The sequence below is a fragment of the Microcebus murinus genome, chromosome 3 (assembly GCF_040939455.1).
Source record: "Microcebus murinus isolate Inina chromosome 3, M.murinus_Inina_mat1.0, whole genome shotgun sequence".
Classification (NCBI taxonomy): domain Eukaryota; kingdom Metazoa; phylum Chordata; class Mammalia; order Primates; family Cheirogaleidae; genus Microcebus; species Microcebus murinus.
The window spans coordinates 100730756-100745298 of record NC_134106.1 but is presented as its reverse complement, the minus strand read 5'-3'; the positions used below and the strand labels follow the sequence as shown (position 1 = coordinate 100745298).

General features: G+C 43.3%; 1 protein-coding gene and 2 pseudogenes across 1 annotated transcript in view; 2 read left to right on the top strand and 1 right to left on the bottom strand.

Moving 5' to 3' along the window:
- The window catches only part of LOC105856044 (sodium-dependent phosphate transport protein 2B-like), a 52347-nt gene extending 43025 nt beyond the window's left edge, over positions 1 to 9322 (bottom strand). The window contains exon 1 of the mRNA XM_076001147.1: positions 9157 to 9322. The gene's annotated coding sequence lies outside the window, so the exon portion shown is untranslated. The remainder of the gene's footprint in view (positions 1 to 9156) is intronic.
- LOC142870083 (CCR4-NOT transcription complex subunit 7 pseudogene) lies at positions 8846 to 9750 on the top strand (annotated as a pseudogene).
- Positions 9751 to 11140: 1390 nt separating this feature from the next.
- LOC105856045 (leucine zipper transcription factor-like protein 1 pseudogene) lies at positions 11141 to 12524 on the top strand (annotated as a pseudogene).
- The last annotated feature ends 2019 nt before the right edge of the window (positions 12525 to 14543 follow it).

The following is a 14543-nucleotide window of genomic DNA, read 5'->3' as shown; positions in this document are numbered from 1 at the left end:
TCTAGATGGAGACAAGTGCGTAGCATGGGAATGCTTAAATAAAGAAAATGGTTTAGTGAGTGCTGTGATGTACATGGAGATTAGCATATCATAGTAGACAGTGCCGGGTGGGGCTGGACTGTGTCAGTGGTCATGAAAGGCCTCACTGAGGAAGGACACTTAAGGCCATTTCTTCCCCACTTTCTGCATTTTCGTCTCACCCTCCTGAATCCCTGAGGTGCCTTTTCCGGGCTGGAAGCGTCCTTGCCTCAGAGAGCCACCGACAGCTTCCCTGAGCTGGGGAGGAGAAAACCAATCACACCCCTTTGCGGAAGGGACACTTTGGTAAACACTTTCAAGAGTCCTGGTTTCTAGAACAGGGTTTTGCAGTACGTGGATTAACAGGTCCTGCAGCCAATCTGGAGTCTGTCCCAGCAGCACCCGGAGAAGACGTCAGCACCGTGTTAAGGGCTCTGAGCGGAGAAGGCGGATCGATCGCCCCTGGTTTAGCAATCACGGGCTCTGCCCCACACAACACACTTGTTGACCCAACTATCACTTCGCTAATTCACGGAAGGGCTGGAGCCATTTTAGCCCCGCTGTGCTCTACATCCAGTCACCCAGAAGTGGCCTAGGGAGGAGGCTTTTCATGGTCTGACACTTTGACACAAAGCCATGTGACAAGCGGCCTGTCAGTGATGCCTCCCAAACCAGCAACTGCCCCACCCTGGCTCCCAAGAGCAATCTGCCACCCATTCACCCCCTCCGACTGCGGACTCTAACGCCGGCGTCCTGCCTTGTCCATATGAATGCCAGGCATGTTTCTCTAAGGGCTGGTTATAAAACTTCCACCTGCTTCCAACAGAAACGCTGGAGCAGATTCCCATTTCGCCTCACATGCCACAGGAATGTGAATAATCCCATTTAAGAAGATGCTTGATTAAGTTTTTAGAGCCTAAATCAATCTGGTCATTCCTCAACCCCTCGCGGAGGGCCTGTCACGAGACGGAAACGTTTCTGTCTCAACTATTGTCCTAGAGAGGAGCCTGGCATGGCTGGTTCCAAACACGCAGAGGAGGGTTCCCCTAGGAAATCGTAACAGCAATTCTCACAGATGAAGTCCCTTAGGTCAGCTCAGACCCTGTGACCCCAGGGGACACAAGCTCCAGGAGACAGCTGGCCTCTGACAAAAGCTGGTGTCCCCAAAGCAGAGAGAAGAAAGGACCTGTGTCATCAGGGTCATTGCACGATTCATCCTCCCAGCTGCCCAAACTTGAGGGAGAAAAGACTCAAAAACCAAATTCACTGAGCAGGTTCTTATATGAAAAGTGTGTGAACACGTCATTTAACCGGTCGGTGGGCAAACCCCTCTCCATCGCTCCTTCCAGCTGCTAAGCCGCACCCTCCACAGGAAGCAGCCAGCTCTGAGACAGGAGCCTCAGACATTGCAGTTGCCCTTGCCTGTCCCCCAAAGCCAAGCCAAGACAAGCACGTGGCTTCAGGGGTGGCACCCAGTGTGTCAGAGTCCCCGTCACCACGTCGAAGGGAAGGAAAGGTCTTGCTTTAAGGCCAGCACTGGGTACCTCGAAAACTGGCGTGTACGCCAACAGACGAGAATTCCCTGGCTAGGTTCTACCAAAGGAATATATCCCCGCCGAGGGCACCTGGCGTGATCTGGCATATATGAACATCTGAGTGGTTTCCCTCCATTACTGCTGAGGTGGAACTAAGGGGCCTATAAAGTGTGAAATGAGAAATGGACACAGTGTGGCTTACTGCTAATTACCGCTCAGGGGAGGAGGCTGGCCCTCCACGTTCAGCTCCTGAGATCGGAATCTGATTAGCAGCTATTTTCAGACTACATTATAAAGTCTGCTCCAGATGCTTCTAAATAAGGAGAATGCTATGGGCTGCCACCCTTCTTCCCCCCCTGTTAATCATTTCAAGGATCTGTGTTGTGTACACAAGGTGACTATCGAGCAATTAAACCATTAAGGTTATTTTTCAAATTGAAAAGATTTAGCTGAACTTTAGAGAGATCCTCTTTCCCCACCATCCCCTCACTCCATTTAATTTAAGGACCTGAGTTCAGTCTATTAAAGGTGTAAATAAGTAAGTTACTAAATAGTCTGGTGATAAAAACTAGGGAAATTGTTTTTATTTTTTAAAAACATGCTTGTATTAGAATGATTGTCCTTGATTACAGAACTGGAAACAATCATCGGTCCTGAATTTCCTTTTCCCGAGTGGGAATTCTACCTCTTGATTGCTTCAGAGGTAGAATAACTGTCCTATTCACTTTATCCCACTGCCTAGTTTTCCAACTCTGCCATATTTCTACTAAAAAACCTTGGTGATTCTTTTGTGCTTTTATCTGGGCGGGGTGATTGGGGCAGGCTAAATGGGAGAGAAGAAGGTACAATGGGGAAAATGGAAAAGCATTTAGTGCTTTGTAGTTCTCCCAATGTCTTTATTGATTTATACAATTACCAGTAATGTGCATAATCTTTCCCCCAAATTGGCTCACTTCTTGTGTCCATGCATCTGCCCAAAGTTGGAAGCCGATTAGTCATCTTAGAATCTTGTTTTAACTTTACTACCCACCCACCCATCTCCACATCATCCAGTCAATCACTAATCCAAGTTGATTCCATCTCTGGATTAGCTCTTTTTTTTTTTTTTTTTTTTGGAGACAGGGTGTCACTCTGTGACCCAGGCTGGAGTGTAGTAGCATCATAGCTTCCTGCAACCTCAAACTCCTGAGCTCAAGTGATCCTCCTGCCTCAGCCTCCCAAGTAGCTGAGACTGTGGGTGAACCCCACCATCCTTGGCTAATTGTTTTATGTTTTGTAGGGATGGGATCTTGTTATGTTGCCCAGGCTGGTCTTGAATTCCTGGCCTCAAGTGTTCTTCCTGGCTCACCCTCACAATATGCTAGAATTACAGGTTGAGCCTCTGTTCCCTGCCTGAATTAACTCTTTAATCTACCTCTCCTCTCTATGCCAGGCGCCACTGCTGTAGATCAGGACTTGGTTGTCTCCCCCCCCACAGCAGTGAGCAGTACATGAATGTGCTCCTTGGCACGAGCTTGGCCTGCTTCCACCCTTTGCCAGCATGACTTTCCAAAACACAAATCAGAACCATAGCTCCCCACCATGTACAAAGTCCACTCTCTTTGGAATGGTCCATCGAGGACCTTTTCTTGCCTTCCTCAGGCCATCTGGGGGCCCCTTTCCTGAATGTACCCTTTACATACCTCCCTTGCACTAGGGGTTGCATGGTATTTTAATAGTTTGCTTGCTAAACTATCCCCCTCACTAGATTGTGAGCATCTCGAATATGGAAACTGCATTTTTCCCAGTGCTCCCAACACTTAGAAAATGCCCGATAAATACAGAGAGAAGATGGGCAATAGGCAGCTCATTGAACTTCATATATGTGATAGTGCACAGAACCTCTTGTCACCCTGCTCAGCCAGCTTCTCAGAATGAAAAAGGCTTCCAGTAGAGCAGCCATTGTCCAGCACCCAGAGTTCTCTCCTACTTGGGGAGACTCTTCTAGTGGCAGGCCAGCTTCAGGTATGTGTGACCTGCCCAGTTACATAGGATGCCATGCTTTAAAAGCCCTCACACTTGGTTTAATGCTCTCCTGTCACTTTCTTCAAATTCTTAATAACTTTTTGATGTGGGGCCCTCATTTTCCATTTGCACTGAGCCCTGCAAATTATATGGCTGGCCTGCTGGGTGAGTATGAAAGTCATGGGGGCTCAGAACCTTCTTCTTCCTTCCTGGCTCCCCTTGTCCTCTGGTGCATATATTCACCAAGCAAGCATTCATTATCTAAAGACTGAGCAAAATACTTCTTGCATATCTATCTACTGGTGTTTTTCTTATTTTGGGGTGGGACAGAGGTCCCCTCTGCTGCTGGAGCTAGTACACAGAGGTGTCATCATAGCTCACTGCAACCTCAACCTCTTGGGCTCAAGTGATCCTCCTGCCTCAGCCTCCTGAGTAGCTGGGACTACAGGTGTGTGTCCTCATGCCTGGCTAATTTTTTTTTTTTTTTTTTGGTAGACACGGGGTCTCCCTATTGCTCAAAAATCAAACTGCTTTTTCTGTAGGCTCTTATTCCTTTCCTTGCCCCTTCCATTGTAGGTGGGGACATTGTAGGACATATCGGTGGCAGATAACACTGCTACCTTCAGGGGGTTCAGCCAAACTATGCCCTGGTCCCGGGCCACACGTCACACATGTTTGACTGAATGGGGTATTGTTATTCCTTCCCCACCTTCCTCTCTCTCCACCGGCTCCACCTGGTAATAACAGCTGAGGGTACTTCGGTCTCACCGGGTGCTTAGTCTGTCCCAAGCCCTTTGTGTATCCCAAGAGAAGCATCATGTAGCGATCATAAGCACAGAGTCATGCTGTGTTTGATCTTCCATTTCCTCATATATAAGAACAACAAAAAGGACCCATCTCCAGCATTGCTGTGAAGTTAGATGGGTTAGAGCAGACCATGTGGGAGGCCATCAAAAATGGTCTGAGATGGTCTGAGGCCGCAGCCAAGCTGTCTCGCCACTCAACACTACTGCCTCCCTCTGGGGCCATCTAGCTGACCGTGGTCCACCTTGACCCCAGATATCTTTCCAGATCTGATCCGTTTGTCCCAATCCTGGGCCTGGGTCCTACATGCATAAACACGCCATCTTATAACAGTGCCTACTGAATTGCATCTTGTTTTTCACCAAGAACGTGTCTGACTGCCAACCCCAATCTATTAGGGAAGCTGGGGGTGGGAGTTCAGAGTGGGGCCGTGGTGGGGGTTAAGGGTTAGAGGACCAGCCGGTGTAGAAGCTGCAAGAGACTGTGATGAAGTCATATAGGTCCTGAAATATGGTGACTCATGACACACCTTCTGCTAGTGTGTCTTCCTACTACAGAGGCCAGAAAGTTAGGAACTACAGTTCTAGGCTCTAGGGTTCCAGATGCACCCAAGGTTCCACCAGCCAGGAGGAAGCAATGAGGGAGCCACACTTCTGCTGCTTCCACTAACTCCTAGCAAGTGCGGTCCCTGCAGGGTCCATGGTGGCTTCCCACCGCTGCTGGTACCATCCTGCTCATAAAAATCAGTGGTTCTCCCAGCGCCTGACTCCCATTCTTCGTGACCCTCATAGCTATTCCTGAAAGCTCAGAGTTGTACCTTCAGCCTCCTGATTGATGCTGTAAACACTATTAATTCTCTTTGAGCCTAAACTAGCTAGGGATCTAGTTTGGACTATGTCTGATAATACACATAATCTATTATGTCTATCAATTATGTCAATGACATAATTGATTATGCCATTGACACCTGACCAATACAACATCTGAGAGGTAGAAACTTGACCATGACTGGGACAGAGAGGAGGAAGATATGTTTCATTTTCAAATGTTTTATCAGGAAAAAAAAAAAGAAGAAGTATAGAGAGTAACATGACAAACATCTCTGTGTCCACCACTGAGCTTAAGAAATAAAACATTACAAATAAAATTGATGCCTCTGTTCCCTCTTTACCATTTGAACCTCCTCCCTCTGACTCCAAGGATCTAGCATCTTGAAATGCCCATGCATGTGTTTATATTTTTACCTCTTGTGTAGCCCTCCACCAAACATCCCATGGCTTTGCATGCATCCTTCTGCAACTTGCTTTTTCACTCAACATTATATTTATGAGATTTACCAACACTCGTAAATGGTCACCCCAGTGTATTCTTTTTAACAGCTGGATGATATTCTGTATATGAACATACTTTATGCATGGTTATATCACAGTTTATTCTGCTGTTGATGATGGGCATAGTTTAACTTTCTGAACTCTATCGGCGGCAGCATTTCAAATCCTTCAAGACAGACAGATAAACGTGTAAAATGCTTTGCAGAATAATAATAGGGGCCGGTGCCCGTAGCGACAGAGACATTCGCATTTCCATCTTAAAACAGTGCACTGCCTGAGCACGTCTCATGCCTGGAGCACCAGCATCCACTCTGGTGTCCCCAGACTGTGCACATGCTGCTGAGGCTGCTTGAGACAAGGACCCGGGACAAACAGTACCAGCTCACTACCAGGAAGCGAATATCAAGATGAAGTGGGTGACTGGCTTCCAATCCCAGCGCGTGCCCCGAGTTCTGGGAAGATGCCAATGAGCTCACTGATCAATCATGGAGCTATTCCAACACCTTTGCCGGGAATTCTGGATGAAACGCATAGCTTAGCTCAAACAATTCAGGAGAGTTTATCAATCACCAGGGTTTAAGATTAGTTACTTTGTCACTAAAAGTTACTGAATCATAGAAAGTGGAGATGCATTTGCCATGGTCCAGTTACAGTCCACAGGACTTCCTTGGACACCGTGGGGAGAAAGGAAAAAGAAAGGCTTTGCCGGCAAGTGCACGTGAATGCCAGTTCTGCCTTTTTCTGAGTGAGTGACCTTGAACAAATAGTTTCCTCTCTCTGAGCTGTGGTTCCCTTGTCTCTAAATGGGGAATTTAGAAAAACAATATGGGAACATGGCTGATTGGGTGTTCCGGTCCTACTTCTTTGGGTAACAGCACCCAGATTTCCTTCTGGGGAACCACCCCTCCCCCGCTCATAGTCCATACATTTTGGATGGTGGTGCTACCACCCTTAGCTTCAGAGGTGACATGGGACGCTGACTCTGCCCAACCACCGGTTCAGGGGCAGACATGTGATGTGGTCAGAGCCAGTGAGATACAGTGAGACTTTGATTGGAATTTCGGGTGCTCTTTCCTGATGAACTTGAACTTGGGGAGGATGAAGCCTAGAGTTGCAGGGGTCACCAAATTTTTGACCCAGAATGAAGGCAATACGGAAGATTACATTGCTGAGAGGTAGAAATAAACCAGGACCTATTGGCATTATTTGAGTTATTATCAGAAACTGATACCCCAAAATATGGCACTTTGACATGCTGAACTGAGGAAACCTCAAGGTCTCTCTGACTCTCTGACCTTCCTCCCTCCCTCACCATGTCTTCCAAAGTACAGGATGAAATTGAAGTCCTTAATCTGCCTAAGATCCAGACCCAAGCAAAGAAACAATTGTCTTTTCTTCCCCTCCCTATAAGACAAAGAATGTAACCACACCTGAACAGATCCTTCACAAGATAACATACAAGTTAATCTCTGTCCTTGATCCATTCCTTCCCCTTAGCATTCCCCTCAGTAGAATTCCTCTTCTCCCCCTGTCCCTGAGCCTCTTTTGCCAGGATGGTATATAAGCTTCTGAGCCCCATGGAGGGTGGAGGAGGTAATCACACACTAATAAAATTTGTACGCCTCTTCTCCAATTAATCTGCCTTTGGTGAGTTGACTTTTCAGCGAACCTTCAGAGGATGAAGGGGAAGTTTCCCTTGGCCACTACAAGTTCTTGGGATAAACTATACTGAAGATTGATCACCCACAAGGTGTCTGTTAAAAATCTGGATTCCTTGGGGGAGGGGGGTGCAGTGGCTCACACCTATAATCCTAGCATTCTGGGAAACTGAGACGGGAGGGAGGATCGTTTGAGATCAGTAGTTTGAGACTAGTTGGAGCAAGAGTGAAACTCCATCTCTACTAAAAATAGAAAAATTAGCCAGGCGAGGTGGTGCATGCCTATAGTCCCAGACTTGGGAGGCTGAGGCAGGAGGTTCACTTGAGCCCAGGAGTTTGAGGTTACAGTGAACTACGATGACACCAACTGCACTCTACCCAGGAAGACAGAGTGAGACTCTGTCTCAAAAAAAAAAAAAAAAAAAAAAATTATTGTTCTTTTCAGCTTTTTATTAATGTATTTGTTTATTTATTTTGCTTAAGTCAGTTGGAGTTAGGTTTCCTGGCAGTGGCTGGACAGTCAGTATTCACCAACACTGTCTCACGGCGCAGCTGAGAGGATTAATTGAGATGATATGAAATATTCCTACAGTAGCCAGATTCCCTTTCCCTTCCTTGTCCTTATTCCGATCCAAAGCTGTTTTCATCTAACTCCTTTTTAAGTCCACGTAATCCTAAAATCATTCTGAATTTCCAGAAACATCTGGAAGCCATGATGTATCAGAAACATGAAAAAATTAGAGAAGCGTAGCTTAGAAAAGGAGAGATTGCTTGGCAACATAATAGCTTTCCTGAAATAGTTAAAAGGCTGTCATATGGAAAGGAATTAGAAAGGAGCAGAATTGGGCAACTGGGTGGAAGTCAGCAGAAGACACCTTGTTTCTATGTGAAGAAAAACTTGCTAGTCACCAAGCTCTGGGCTGCACCTCTGAGGCGTGTGCGTGAGGGCAGTTACCCGGATGACTGCCGAACCCCTCTCGCTTCTAGGATTCCAAGTGGAGTGCCGAGCATGATTGCCATTTATGCTGCCCCCAATATCTCCAATTTTTTCCAATGAATTTGAGCAATTTGAATACATCAATTTGGGGGAATGTAGATGAAATAGTTAAATGTCTATTCCTACCTTCAATTCATTATACCATTTACATAAATCTTTACATTCACTTATTATGTAAAGTAATCATATTTTCAATGTGACAATACGCAGAGAGGCCCTGCAGACGCCCTCAGGGCCCCATAGAGGTGGCAGGGCGGAGGAGCATAAGGAGCCTATGTCAGTGACACAAGCACAGAAATAATGGATATATATTTCAGGTACAGGCACCTGAAAAAAAATTTGTTTAAAAGGATGAAGTGTTTTGTGAAACAAATCTTCAATCGAGTGCAACATTTTGCTTTTTGGCATCTAGACACCATGCCGGCAGCAACTATAGACCATAGCCAAAGAAATTGTGAAGTTCGGGCTTGCAACCTGGATGCAGAAATGAAGAAAATCCTTCAAGTTATTTGAAGATAGAATTACATTGCTAGGGACCCCGAGTTTCCGGGTGCGGTGTGCGAGCTCTTGGGGAAGTAGGAGCGATGCTATCAGCACCAACGGCTGCAGTGTTAAAGACGCTTCAGCCGGGACTGACAGCCACACGTGAGCAAGGGGAACACCCTCCAGGAACTTCAACCTGGCAGTTTAATTTCAAATTGAACTCGACAGAGGACGTGTATGTATGCCCAGGACTCTATAGAGCTACTAACAGCATCTGGTATCCCCAGTCTGAAAAGCAGGAGGAAGAAGGAAGGGAGACCCGGTACCTTGCTGAACCGCTCCTGACTTCGGAATGCTGCTCTGGGAGGGGTCTTGACCAACCCTAACTTGCCCGAAGAACTGTCTTCTTGAGATCCTTCGACTGTTTTTCCTTGTCCTTTATGATGTGCAGTTCCTCATGAAGAGCTGCAAAAGTCTCAAAGGTGGATTACAGGAAGTTGCTGAACAGTTAGAACTGGAACGGATAGGGCCACAGCATCAGGCAGGATCCGACTCACTGCTCACAGGAATGGCTTTTTTCCAAAGGAGAGGAATGTTCTCTGATGCCATATACTGTGGTCACCTGAGTGGCCTTGGTTCTGGTTCATGCTGTGTACAGCGTGGCACAGGGACACATACGAGAAGCCACCAACGCATGAGATAGTCCTTTTATTTTTAGTTGATTCAAGTTGCACAGGTTTTATCTCTGGTTGAATCCTTGAACCATGGACAGTATCTTTCTTTTTTCTCTTTCATAGCCCATTATATTTTCTGCCTTTCAGTACTAGGTCTGACCGTTCTTATGTCAGATCTTTTATTTATTTTTTTTTTTGAGATAGGGTTTCACTCTGTCACCCAGGCTGGAATGCATTGGTGCAAATACAAGCTCACTGCTGCCTTGAACTCCTGGGCTCAAGGGATCCTCCTGCTTTAGCCTGCCAAGCAGCTGGGACTACAGACGTGTGCCACCACACCCAGCTATTTTTTGTTTTTCCAGTAGAGATGTGGTCTTGCTTATGCTCTTGCTCAGCTATTCTCGAACTCCTGCCCTAAAGCAATCTCCACTTCAGCCTCCTAAAGTGCTAGGATTACAGGCACAAGCCACTGCACCTGGCTGGCCCTGGCTTAATATACTTGTTAGCAAGGGTATGCCACAGAATGGGGAAAGCTATATCATGTTGACTATTTTGACAAACTTTACCTACTTGAACTTGGTTTCCTTGTCTCTTTTCCTAAATTAAGTAGCTCTGACTGTCATTTATTTCCCCATTTCAAGTCTCTCCTTTCTATTCTGTGGGAGTTTTAGCTGTTTTGAGATTATGGACCATCAATTTTTCACTTTAGAGAGTGAAATTCTGACTCGGGGATCCTCTGTTTTATCAGAAATTTTGGGTTTTCTTATTCTTAGCTGGAAGAATGACCATCTGCCAACTTTATACAGTAATCACCGGTATTTGACCCGCAGAATAAAACACATTCATTGTGCAAACTGTTGACTCAGCAAGACTAACAAAAAAAGACAAGAAAGTCCTGAGGAGCTTAGTAACTGCTGTGTCTGGAGATCGTGTTTCACCTTCCAAGACATGTAGCCTCCGCCAGGTCCTGACTGGCACGTGGAGGCTACTCTGTGACTGAGGGATTTCCAAACCAGCCTCACATTCTTCAGCAAAACTCCTGTGGGCCTGGTTGTTTAGCATCTGCCAGGAAACCGGTCCTCAAGATGGAGAAGCTACAGTTATTTTATGATAGTGCACTTTCTTTGATCTGCTTCTTTTCTTGATCTTCTTCTATCACTGCTTACCTTGCTTTTTTTTTTTTTTGTAGCCATACTTATGATGCTCTCCATTTGTTGATTACACACATCAATTTTATTAAAATCCAAAGATAACAAGTCTTTAGGTATATTTTCTTTTTCCTTTACTTTTTTTTTTTTTTTTTGAGACAGAGTCTCACTCTGTTGCCTGGGTTAGAGTGCTGTGGCATCAGCCTAGCTCACAGCAACCTCAAACTCCTGGCCTAAAGCGATCCTCCTGGCTCAGGCTCTCAAGTAGCTGGGACTACAGGCCTGTGCCACCATGCCCGGCTAATTTTTTCTATTTTTTAGTAGAGACGGGATCTCGCTCTTGTTCAGACTGCTCTTGAACTCCTGGGCTCAAACTATCCACCCGCCTCGGCCTCCCAGAGTGCTAGGATTACAGGTGTGAGCCACCATGCCTGGCCTTTTAGGTATATTTTCTACCAAATTAAATTAGAAGACAAAATTGTGCTCTCATAGTTGCTCCAAAGATTAATAATTAAAAAATGTTTTAGCCTTTAGGCTACAGACTCCCGCCTGCCGCCATGGCAGAGTTGGGCCTAAATAAGCACCATCAAAATGAAGTAATTAATTATATGCGATTTGCTTGTTCAAAGAGGGGCTTGAGACTCAAAACTGTAGATTCCTGCTTCCAAGACCTCAAGGAGAGCAGGCTGGTGGAGGAGACCTTCACCATAGATGAAGTCTCTGAAGTCCTGAGTGGCTTACAGGCTGTGGTTCACAGTGAGGTGGAGTCTGAGCTCATCAATACTGCCTACACCAATGTGTTACTTCTGTGGCAGCTGTTTTCACAAGCTGAAAAGTGGTACCTTAAACTGCAGACAGACATCTCTGAACTCGAAAACAGAGAATTATTAGAACAAATTGCAGAATTTGAAAAAGCAGAATTCACATCTTCAAATAAAAAGCCTGTCATAGAGACCATAAAAGCCCCAACTTGTTCCACTTAATGAAGGTGGAACAACTCCTAAACAAGGAAATTTCAAGACTTCAAGAAGAGAATGAGAAGTTAAAGTCAAGGCTGAAGACCATAGAATCCCAGGGTACAAATGCACTGGATGAGAAATCAAAACTAGAAAGAGCACTGCAAGATTTACAGCTCGATCAAGGAAATCAAAAGGATTTTATAAAGGCCCAAGACTTGAGTGACTTGGAAAACACAGTTGCTGCTTTAAAGAGTGAGTTTCAGAAGACACTTGATGACAAGACAGAAAACCAGAAGTCACTGGAGGAGAATCTGGCAACAGCCAAGCATGATCTACTCAGGGTTCAGGAGCAGCTGAGAATGGCCGAAAAGGAATTAGAGAAGAAATTTCAACAAACAGCTGCTTCTCGAAACATGAAAGAAATTCTTACCAAGAAGAATGACCAAATCAAAGACCTACGGAAAAGACTGGCAAAATATGAACCTGAAGACTAAAAACTGAAGATGTCATCTCGAAGCTGCCACAATATGAACATATAAGCTCTCTCACCTCAGGCACGTATTTTGAAGCATTTTGTCATATTTCCTCTCCGTATTTTTCTAATATTTGGATTTTGCTTCTAATATTTAGAACTAGAGTTCTTACTTTCAGTTGTCTGAGAATAGAGAAAACCCCGTGATTCTGGCCGGTAGTCCCACACACCTGTCTGCCGAGTGCTCCAGAGTCTTAGTTTGCATGCAGTGAGGATTCTTCACAATAAAGAAGATATTTTAAGAGTGGGAAGAAGGGTATTATCCTTTTGCATTAGTATAAGAGTATATCTTTTTAACAAATGTTAAAGAAGCTAATAATGTCTGTATTTGTGTATTCCCCAAGGGTAAAAATAAAAACAGTGTTATTAAAGATAATTTAAAATATCTTTTTTACTTTTAAAATTGAAATCTTAATTCATTTACTCTATTTGAGTATCAAAAAAAGTATGAATTCATTGGAAATGTGAACACTATTATGGGCAGCATATTTACCAATTATAAGGAAAAGTAACAGCAGTGAACCTAAGGATTCAGTTAACTTCTTAAATGTAATCCATCAGAGGAGGTTCAGACATTTTTTGCAGCATGACTTATGAGTTTGTATTGCTGATGGAGAAGTCAGATCCATCCTATACTTCTGCAGTTTAGAAAGTATTATATCCGGTCTCAGAATAAATGTAATCTTTATGTTTGTTTCCAGAATATTCTTTTAAATTACACATTAAATAAGAACACATTTAAAGGTACTTATACTCAACATAAAATCAGTTAGCAGACCTCAGTTTGGACTTTTGATTATAGTTTATTTATGTGCATCTACAGTAATTAATTCCATTCTTAGGAGGTTTTAAATATATTTCCATTGGTGTCCTGCTTTTTCTCAGGTGATTTGGGATAAATCATTAGAAATTGGGCATCATATCTGCAATTGTGTAATGCAATGGTATACTATAAGGATAAATAAAATCAAGTCCATAAAGCAGTAATCCCTCAGAACAAAAGCATTTACTCTTTATACATTAATATTTAGTAATTTTTCCCACTTCTAAAAGTAAGAGTGTCACACCCAAAATGAACATTGTCTACTAAGACATTCCACTTCCACCAATGAAGATTTTATTCCTAGAGAAGACTTTACTGATCAGAGTATAAGGCTCGTTATTATTTTTATTCAAGCTTCTAATATTAGCCTTGAATTTATTGTTTTTCTTATAGGCTTTATGTTAAAATATTGAGGAATAAATGATAAAGGCTTAGATAACTTCCCTCCAAGAGGACACAGAAGGCAGCCTTAAGAAGGTGAATCAGAGATGGGAGAGAATAAAATCCAGTGACAAGCCAGTATAAGTCACCCATCACTTTCTGTAATCTTTTAGAGCCTTTGCTGAGGGCTTCAGTCTTACCCTATATTTCTTTAGCCCAAAATGTTACTCTCTCCAAAAGTCCATTCCATTATTTGTAGGCCAAGATGTTCTATATAATTCAGAAACAGAACTCCTAACTAAATTTTAGGCTAGTGTGTCCTTCAGAAACCATTTAATTATTTTCTCCCTACTTTCCCAGTTTGATGCTAGTAGAAAAAGAAGACATGTGGAAAAACCTATATTGTTGGTAGAATTTCAACTTGCTTTTGGTAGCAATTTTGAAATATTCTGTATGGTATGTTCCAGTTGCTCACTAATAAATTCAAAAGTATTTCTGAAGCCTTAAAATCTAATTATGCCCAGCATTTAGATAAACAAATATGATGTGTTTTTTGCCATAAATCAACATGATGATTCTTTCTTATATAAATACATTTTAGTGCTTCTGGGAAAAAAAAACATTTTTAAAGAGGAAAAAAAAATCAAGAGATTTTTTTCTCATTAGTATAGTGGTGAGTAAAAATAACAAAAAGAAATCAAGAGATTTGGTACAAAACAACAAAATACTCTATGTATTTTTTCCCAGATATATCTAGCTGATCAAATTATCTGAAGAGTATAATGCTTGTTTGCTTTATTGTGTATATCTTTGCAATCTATTTTATATATATTGACAAAAGAGACTGTGAAATATTTAGCCATACAAAATATGTGACCAGACCAGAGCATGTGTAGAAGACATTTTTTTTTTTAAAGCCAATCAAAAAATTTAGCAGTGGGGGTTTGAATACCAACTTTAGTGACACTGATGCTAATAAGTTCTGATAACCCACTACCATCGGACCATCAAGGAAGACTTTTGGTAATCATTTAGCTCTACCCTGAAATGACAGACTACAAGTTACAGTGTGTGTTATCCACACTTCAGTCAGTAATATTAGCAAATGTCCAAATGTCAGCTACCTTGGTTTGTTTCCCTTATACATTCTTTATTCATAATATGATAATGCTGGGTGGTCTTTTTTAAACAAAACA